Genomic DNA, 9,411 nt, shown 5'->3' on the forward strand with positions numbered 1-9,411 from the left:
TATAGAAGTGTGCTACAATATTTTTGGGTTTTTTTAACTACATAGTTTTTAATATAACTAAACATCAACGAATTGAACAAGTAGCGCTGTTCATGAGCCACACCGAGCCAAAATCAAACAAACATTTTCCGATTATTTTTTGAGTGATATCGAGCCAGTTTTCGAACATTACTCTTTTTTTCCTTCAAATTTTTTGTATAAGAAACAACTTTCAGTTGAATATAACGTACATGATAATAACTTAGTAGCATTTAGAAAAATAAGTGGTAGCTTTCAAATTTTTATAAAATGAAAGTTTAAAATCAGATATTATGTGTATACATAAACATTTCTTTTGAACAGCGACCTTCGTGTGTTATACCACCGCGCTCTCAAACTTGGAGCTAAAATAAAAATGTTCGCCGAATTAATGAATAATTAAAATTATAAGCTAACTAGTGTTTTACCCGGCGCAACACATGCGCGGTGATAAAACACAAGCGCTGTCGGTCCGGAGCGTTGAGGAGTTGATTTGGCATGAATTCGATTGGTTTCGGTTAGATGCATTATGATACCAGAACTAAAAAAAAGAAACAAAACAAAAAAGTCTATAAAAATGGAGGTGAACCACCGTTGCAGGTAAAACTCGGGCGTTGATTAGACTCGAGCGTTGTCGAACCCGGATGTTGAGGCTGTGAGTCTACGCAAATTTGGCCAGTTTTCGTCACGACGTTATTTTACCAGAACTAAAAACAAAAAAAAACACAAATACAATTGGCATTCGGTGGTTTTCGTTACATTCGTCACAGTATCATAACTAAAATAAAATGCGGTGAGTCTACGCGAATTTGGTTTGTTTCTATCACGCTCATTACGATACCAGAACTATAAAAAAGTTGATATTCAGTCGGTTTTTGTTACAATACTAGAAGTAAAATGAAAAAAAGAAACAAAAAACAAAATACCTTGGCCAATATAGTGCCGCCAAGTGGCCCAATTAGGGCTTGACGACACCAAATTTCTAAATTGTATTATATAATAATAATTGTTTTAGTGGAGGGGGGAGGGGGAGAGAGAGGAAGAGAGAGCAATGTTGCCTATTGTTTAAATGATTTTAGGGTAGTATATGATGTAAATGATATTATAGCATTAGTGGGTATTAGGTATCTTAAATGATCATCCATCTTGCCCTTAGACCATTCGTAGTGGTGGCCTTATTGTGACGTTTTGAAGCCATAAGATTGGTCTCTATGGTAAGGGGCATCGATGCCCTTTCACAGTGTCACGTCAGCGCCATGTGAGTACCGGGGGCGTCGATGCCCCAACAATGTCTCGCTGTGGTTTAAAGCCCTTTGGGCGGCCCATTATGTATGTATGTATGTATGCATGCATGCATGTATGTATGGAGAGAGAGAGAGGGCCTACCAATAATGCTCAAGCGTGCCCGGCGGCCGGCGTTCCAAGGTCCCCCCCCCCAAATGCCCCCCTTTGCGGTGTGTAGGGGCATCGATGCCCAATGATGCCCCCCCAAAGGCGCCCATAGCAACCATTTTAATGTATGGGAACACTGCCCCTAGAAATTATGGGTGATGTTTTGAGTGGCATTTTGGGTGACATTACGTACATAACTTGCAATGGCCCGTGTTTTGAGGAGAGTTATGTGAGAGATAGCGAGAGAGTGGAGGAATAAAAAAGGATTGTGGAGAGTTATGTGTATTTTCTACTACACTTGTTTTTTTGCAAAACTTTGAAATTTTGACTAAGCGTCGCATGACGTAAAATACCTGGGGTTACCTAGATTTAACTATGCATGATCTTATATTCTTATACAAACAAACTTTGATAACTTATTTGACGTTATTAGCATGTGCTAGTTGGCTAACCCTTTTGTACTTTAATCAAAACTCAACATTTTAGAGTTATACATAGATTTTGGAACCTGAAAAAGAATTCCCAACTGGATTTGCTACTTCAATGTTTTTGATATGTAGTGTAGTGGTAGGAAATTGAGACCCAAGTTCAATCCTTGCTTACAACATTTTGGGAGACATGAAGGAAGATTTGGATCTTTGTGATCTCCAGTTCGATTCTGAGGGCGTCCGAGTTTTACCACCAGTGGGTCTTCACGCGAGTGGGTCTTCCCCGGAGCTGGAGATAACATGAAGACGCCTAAGGGCTCCGTACAACTAGGTTGGGCCAGATGGCGGTGGGCTTTTGCCATTGGGTCACCTCATACTGAGTACCTAGGCTAACTATGTTTGTTGGCCGTCAAAAAAAGGTTAAGAAAACGCAAACTATTGTCTGGTATTTCCCGCGGAGAATAGACAAAAGTAAGCCTGGAGATGAATTTGACCAATTTATTAGTTAATCTAACGACTTAGATTATGTTTGGTCAACAAAAGTCAAAACCGACATATGATTGGTTTCGGTTCGGGTTGAAACCGGTCCTACAACCGGTTTCACTTCGGGTTTTGATCGGTTTTGTCACACCCTCGGTTCGGTTAACGGTTTAGGTGGAGAAAAATACAAATAGGTTCCGAACCTACGGTTTCAGTTGGTTCCAAACTGGTTTCTATATAACTGGTTTTAAATCGGTTCGATTTCGATTCGATTTTCCAGTTAATTCGGTTAACTGGTTTATTTGTCCACCTCTAGTAGCAGCAATAGCAAAAGTGTTCTTAATTGAGAGTTCAAGATGGCAAGGGCTGGTTTAGTTGTAATTTTATATATATAACACAATATGTATTATTTAATTATATTTAACATATTTTTAGGTATAATTATAATTATTAAATAAATATATATTAAGCATACTATATAAATGTTATATAAATAATAGACTCATTTAGGTTTGCGAGCCGGCTTGATCTCGATAAGTAAAGCTCGGTCTCGAACTCGTTTAAGCTCGGCTCGATTCAAGTTTTTTTGAACCAATCTCAAGTAGCTCGCGTGCGGTTTGACTAATTTACATGTCAAATTACAATGATATGATTGCTTGCTATGGTTTTTGGTGTTGCAAATGATCCTGGTAAACAGGTGAGGAGTGCTGTTCGGATCAGGGGCGTAGCCACTCATAAGTGACGGGTGTCCCCCGTCTTCTGTGAAAAAAAAAATCAGTGTTAATATGCCGAAAAATTCCCGACCGACCCCTATAAAATTTTGGCACCGACCCATGTAAAACTTTAAAGCCGTACCCTGTATAATTTCAAGATAACCCCAGGAGATTTTGAAACTAACCCTAACAAAAAAATACAATGACAATTTTATAAACATAATTATATAAACGTTATATAAACAATTTTTCTTATTAAATTTGTCGTTAATATTAACAAGTCCATTAGTCCAATATCCAATCCAATTTTTAAGTTCAAAACCCAATTCAAACCCTACTCAATTTTTAGCCCAAAACCCAAAATCCCATTTTAACTTCTAAAATTTATTTTTTTACTGCCTTTGCTGCCTCACTTCGTCCTTTCATCTCACCACTTGCCGGAATCGGAAATTCCGACCAGGGGCGCACTCAGTCACTCACCCTGACACCTTATCTTCTCACACAATATCACGTCCACTACTGCACTACAACTTGTTTCCAAGTTTCCAACAGGCAACAACCCTCACGTCCACTAAAATTGTTTTCAGCCTTCCAGGTACAACATAATACATTTAATTTATGTCTAATTTAGTTTGGCTTTTAGATTTAAGGTTTATGCTATTTAGACTACTATGTAAAAAAATTGGGGGAATTTGGGGTAACATCCGACTTACTTGTTTCGTTGAGTTGTTTGACTCCTTGTGATAATTTTCGGGCATTTTATATTCCAAAAATATTACGATTAGTCGAGTTGTACCCATATGATTTTGATAAAAGTGATAAAAGAAGACTCCCGGTTGAACTCGCGACATACATCGATAATTTGAAAGGAGATAAACGATTTAAAAACTTGAATGGTTTAGCAAGTCTTGTTCAATTGATGGTTCAAACAAAGAAACATCATTCCTTTGCATTGGTTCAAACTTGAATGGTTTAGCTCTCGTATTACCCGTTGCAACCGCAACCGTTGAAAGATCCTTTTCGGCGATGAAGTATGTGAAATCCGATTTGCGTAATCGAATGGGTGATGAAAATTTAAGCGACAATTGTATTTGTTACATTGAGAAAGACTTGTTTGTCAATGTTAAAGTAGATGATTAATGGTTAGATTTCAAAAAATGAAAACTCGTAGAGAAACAACTTTAATATATTTGTTATCTAATATTTTGTTTGGTAATCTTTTTTTTTTATATATATGACCTGACTCGACCCGATTCGACCCGACCCGATAGTTGTATTAGTACCAACCATAAAAATTCCCGACCCTGTGAGAAAATTTTCTAGATCCACCACTGAGTTCGGATTAAGAACCGTAGCAATTCTCATGTTGCTTTCAAGGTATCTTAATTTTCAAACAATTTAACTTCAATTTTTAAGCCAATTGATTTATGAAATGACATCAGGAAATGAACTATCTTGTTGTATTTTCTGTTTCAAATCCTTTAGATTCAAACAACATATGTATGGTTAATTGACTAACATAAATTGATAACAGCTTTCAAGTTTGTTGAGCTACCGGATAAGAATGAAAAACAGTCGGATACTCGGATCAAAGAAGCAAGGTGAAGTTCAAGATCATGAGCCTCAAGGTGAAAGAAGGAATAGACTTTGTGACTGAATTGGTAACTTTTTATTATATTTCCATTCCATTTGTGGCACCACCTTTTTTTCTCATTCCAATGCTCTTCAACTTATTTTGGACAAGATGCCCTTTGAACTAGTCGAGAAATCGATGAACTGACAGATGCAATAAATAAATCGACATTTGATGACATCGTTCTCTGAACCGGAAACTTAAGTATCGTGGTTTGTATGTCTATTGGTTCTTTTATATGTTTCTGCAAGCGTGCTCATGATGTAAACTTTTTAGTTTTATGCAATGAAGAGTTCATTTTATTATTTAATATTATTAAGGATACACCAAACAAGAAGAAATAGTCAAAAGGTTTTATTGGATTACTGATACGGTTTATTTGAGACAATCACAAATCTTCCGAAAATACAAGATGACGAATGACCAAATAAATTTTCTCTTCTTATTATTAAAAGGTTCAGGGTATTAAAGGAAACAAGAATTTAAAATAAAATAGAAAACATAACTAAACTAAGAAACATATATGTAATTTAAAATAACTTGTAAATAAGATATAAGATTATTGATATATTGTAAAAGGATTCAATCATATCTTTTAATATTTGTTCCATTAGCCTTGACCTTCATATCTGTGTACACATGAGGGTGGGGTGGGGTGGGGTGGGGTGGATATATGATTCTAAATGTTTGAATTGTTTCAACTTGTTAGAAGTTCTCTTTGTGATAGGTAGATTTGGTTAACGTGTGTTGTGAGAAATCTTGTGACAAGTGTTTTAGCTCCTTTGATAGTTTCGGTGGTCCATAGTAGAATGAATACCCCCTGCAAATGTGTACAATAAAAAAATTATACAATTAGGTATGTTTCAACCCATGACTGGCCCACCAAAACGGGCAACTTTTACTTTACATAGTTAAAAGAAAGAAAATGAGAATGAATTAGCGATAGGACTAACCTATTCTTGAACCCGTGTGACTAAGAGCAATTTATTCATAAACAGTGCGCCGATTTGGTTTGGCAAACTGTGACTTAGTAGGAGTGCCTGAAATGACATCACACCGTTTTTGGCTAAGCTCAACGATAGGAGCACATTGATTAGTGCATACCTTGCATTGCCTTCCTCATAAACAGCACTGCAGTAATAGTTAACTTCTACACTGCCATGACGATCCATTTCCGTCACTTCATTCATGGTATCTTTAAATCACTGAAAACAATTTTGTTCCCATGTCACCCAGAAAAAGAGACGCCAGTTTTGTTCAACTTATTTGTACTTCTTGCAATATCTTTAATTATACTTAACATAGGGGTTGCCCCAACACCCAACCCAATAAGCAATACGATTTCATACTTGTCGTAATCTTATGCTGGTGAACCGAATGGCCCATCAACTATTATTGTTGGAAAACCGTGCAAAAATTAATCAATTTATTTAGAATACACAATTAACCAAGTTTCAAAATGGATTAAAAGAGTTCAAAAGAAATTTATAGTTTATAAAGATGACAACTTGAGACATATTTCGTAGAAGCCTAACCTATAAAAATTTATATAAAAAAGTTACAATCAAATCAATGATTCTAAGTCTATAATCAAACTAATCGTTGCTCTGGATAATTTTGAGGGGCCTAGTAGGATTTTACTTACTTAATTTTGAACCATCTAAATACTGTGATATTTTCCAATATTGTCTGAACATGGAGTTAACTATGTCCGCCATGTCAGTGCAGCTTCCGAAACTGAAATTAACATAAAATATATGATATAAAAGCAAGCCACTCATGGAAAACATGGTATTAAGATTTGCAAAATACCTAAAAATTTAATAATGACAGAGTGTGCCACCAATTGTTCGGCTTCTTTTGCTGGTGACATTGTCTCCAGGAAAAGTATCACCATTGAAAACCAACTTAGAGCGGAAAACAAGAAGTGATGGCAACAACTCGTATACGGGTTTTCCTATATTCTTCGTAGTTGCATATTCAGCCATAATAGACTTGCAAAATATTTTATCCTGAATGACAGCAAGTAATAAGATAACGCGTTAAAACAATAATATTCTACATGTCAAATCTAGGGTTTTCCATTAAAGTTTTAGAACACGTACACAACAATAGGTTTTGACTTTTAGATCTAATTTTTATGAATAACATAAACAAGGTTTTAGATCTGGACAATTAGTCACACAATTAAAGAAGAAAAAGTCTATATTCATTTACCAAACATCACATGTATCCTAAACAATTGTAAAGCTGAATAACTAACATAAGACGTACAATAATAAGAGTAAAGAGTTAATTACGATATTTTATGAAGGTTGTCTAGTCCACTTGCACCCACTACGAGTTGTCTGGATTTATTAAACGAAGAATGGGGTCATCAGAATTATTTTCCGGCAAATGGTGGGATACAACAGCAGTGTGAACACCAAAACTACTTCAAGCCTATAACTTATAAGAGGCAACGACCGGAGTGGGTGACAGTAAGGTTGTTGAAGTCTTGGAGAGATGAAAGATGTGGTCGGTGGAGAGTAAAAAATATTCATAAAGTTTTGGTTTCTGCAAGTAATTAATTTTGCTAAATATGCAGGTGCACCTCATTCCATTGTCGTTGGGACACGGCAAAAGGGTTCTTAATTGAGAGTCCATGATGGCAAGGGCTGATCTAGTTGTGATTTTATATATATAACACAATATGTATTTTTTAATTATATTTAACATATTTTTATGTGCAATTATAATTATTAAATAAATATACATATTAAGCATACTATATAAAAGTTATATAAATAATAGGCTCATTTAGGTTCGCGAGCTGGCTTGAGCTTAATAAGTAAAGCTCGGGCTCGAACTCGTTTAAGCTCGGCTCGATTCGATTTTTTTCGAACCAATCTCAATTAGCTCGTGTGCGGTTTAGCTAATTTACATGTCAAATTACAAGTTAACATAACCTCTTCAATATATTGGCTGTTAAGAAAATCATCTTTAATATCATTTTAAAATATCGTTTTAAAGTAATGTTTAAATTTAAAGGAAGATGGTGTAGTACTAGCTAGTACCCACTTTATAGCCTATATATCCATTTTGATGTGTGATGAATTGATGGATGCATGGTTGATAGGAAAAGCAAAGAAACATGAAAAACCTTATTTTTCTTGCAGGAATCCTGAACCAGTCACATGTTTCGCATTGACTGTTTTATTTTAGTCTCTAAGGCTTTGTGTAGTGGAGGGGCTATAAATGAGGGCGAATTGTGACACGTGATGTCAAGTCAACAAAAGGGGCGAATTTGTTTTTGGGGTGTAATGATGTAGGGGCTACAAGTTTGGCTCATAGTATCTTTTTTTATTATTTTCTTTTTATAATTAAACTAATCAAATAAAAACCAATTTCTTCAAATAATTAAATAAAAATGCATTAAAATTAAAAAGAAATACAAAAGAAAGACATAACTAAAAAAATACATAACTAAAAATATAAAAGAACATATAGCTCGGTTGGCGTACATATTTAGGTTCGGGTCGAGAAATTGAAACGGATAGCTCGGTTGGTTTAGGTTCATCGGGTTCCATTGTAAGTTCACGTTCGGTTGGTTTTGCGAACCATGGTGTTGACCGAAAGGAGGGAATGGGTGGTTCGGTTGGTTCGGGTTGTTTCTAGGATTCATTTTGCATATACATATATACACACACACACAACATATATACATATACATATACATATATACACACACACAACATATATACATATACATATACATATATATATACACTCACATACATATAATAATAATAATAATAATAATAATAATAATAATAATAATAATAATAATAATAATAATAATAATAATAATAATAATAATAATTCCAGGCGATAATATCACCTCGCCACCACCCCAAATCGCCCACTTATCGCCGGGGGCGGTGTTCGCAGCCCCTTCGCGCCCAAAAATCGTCTAAATCGGCGCCCTTTGCACATAGCCTTAGAATGCTAGACTATATTTTCCCATCAGGATTTGTTGTTACCCATCTAGTTGAAAAAAAATGCAGATTATTGTCTCGTATTTATTATTGTCTTGATAATATCCCGAAGAGAATACACAGACATAAATAAAGCTAGAGACCAATTTGACCGGTTTATTAAAAAATCTATATAGGTTATGTTATATCTCTAACGGCCAAACAAGTTATATATAAAATTAAGAGTAAAGTGTCATTTTAGTCCTTATGGTTTGGCAAATAATGCGAATTTTGTCCAAAAAGTTTATTTTTTGCATATGGACCCTCCACGTTTCCCAGTTCTTTGCCAATTACATCCAAATCACTAACACCGTTAAATTTTATCGTTAAGTCAGGGTAGGCATGTCTTTTCACTATTTCTTTATTATAATACTTATTTAAGTAAACTGCGGTTTTCGTCCTCTAGTTTGTCAAAATCTGCAGTTTTAGTCTAGTAGTTTCAAATTTGCAATTTTATTCCTTATGGTTTCATTTCACTTGCAATTAAACCCGAATTTATTAACCTTGTTAGGTCTTGTCGTTAACCCATTTGCGTGCCCCTCATGTGACGATCAATTTTGTCTTTATTCTCTCCAAATAAACCTCAACCTTAATTCGCAATCCCCTCACGTGAGAGGCTGGAGTGTATTTGGGGAAAAAGGGAAAAAAAGAAGGAACAAAATTGCCCCGTGAAGGACACACTGATGGGTTTAACAACCAAAACTTAACGAGATTAGGGAATTCGAGTTTAA

The sequence above is a fragment of the Bidens hawaiensis genome, unplaced genomic scaffold, assembly GCF_021521415.1.
Source record: "Bidens hawaiensis isolate Kalapana, Puna unplaced genomic scaffold, B.hawaiensis_p1.1 tig00019471_1, whole genome shotgun sequence".
NCBI classification, from domain to species: Eukaryota; Viridiplantae; Streptophyta; class Magnoliopsida; order Asterales; family Asteraceae; genus Bidens; species Bidens hawaiensis.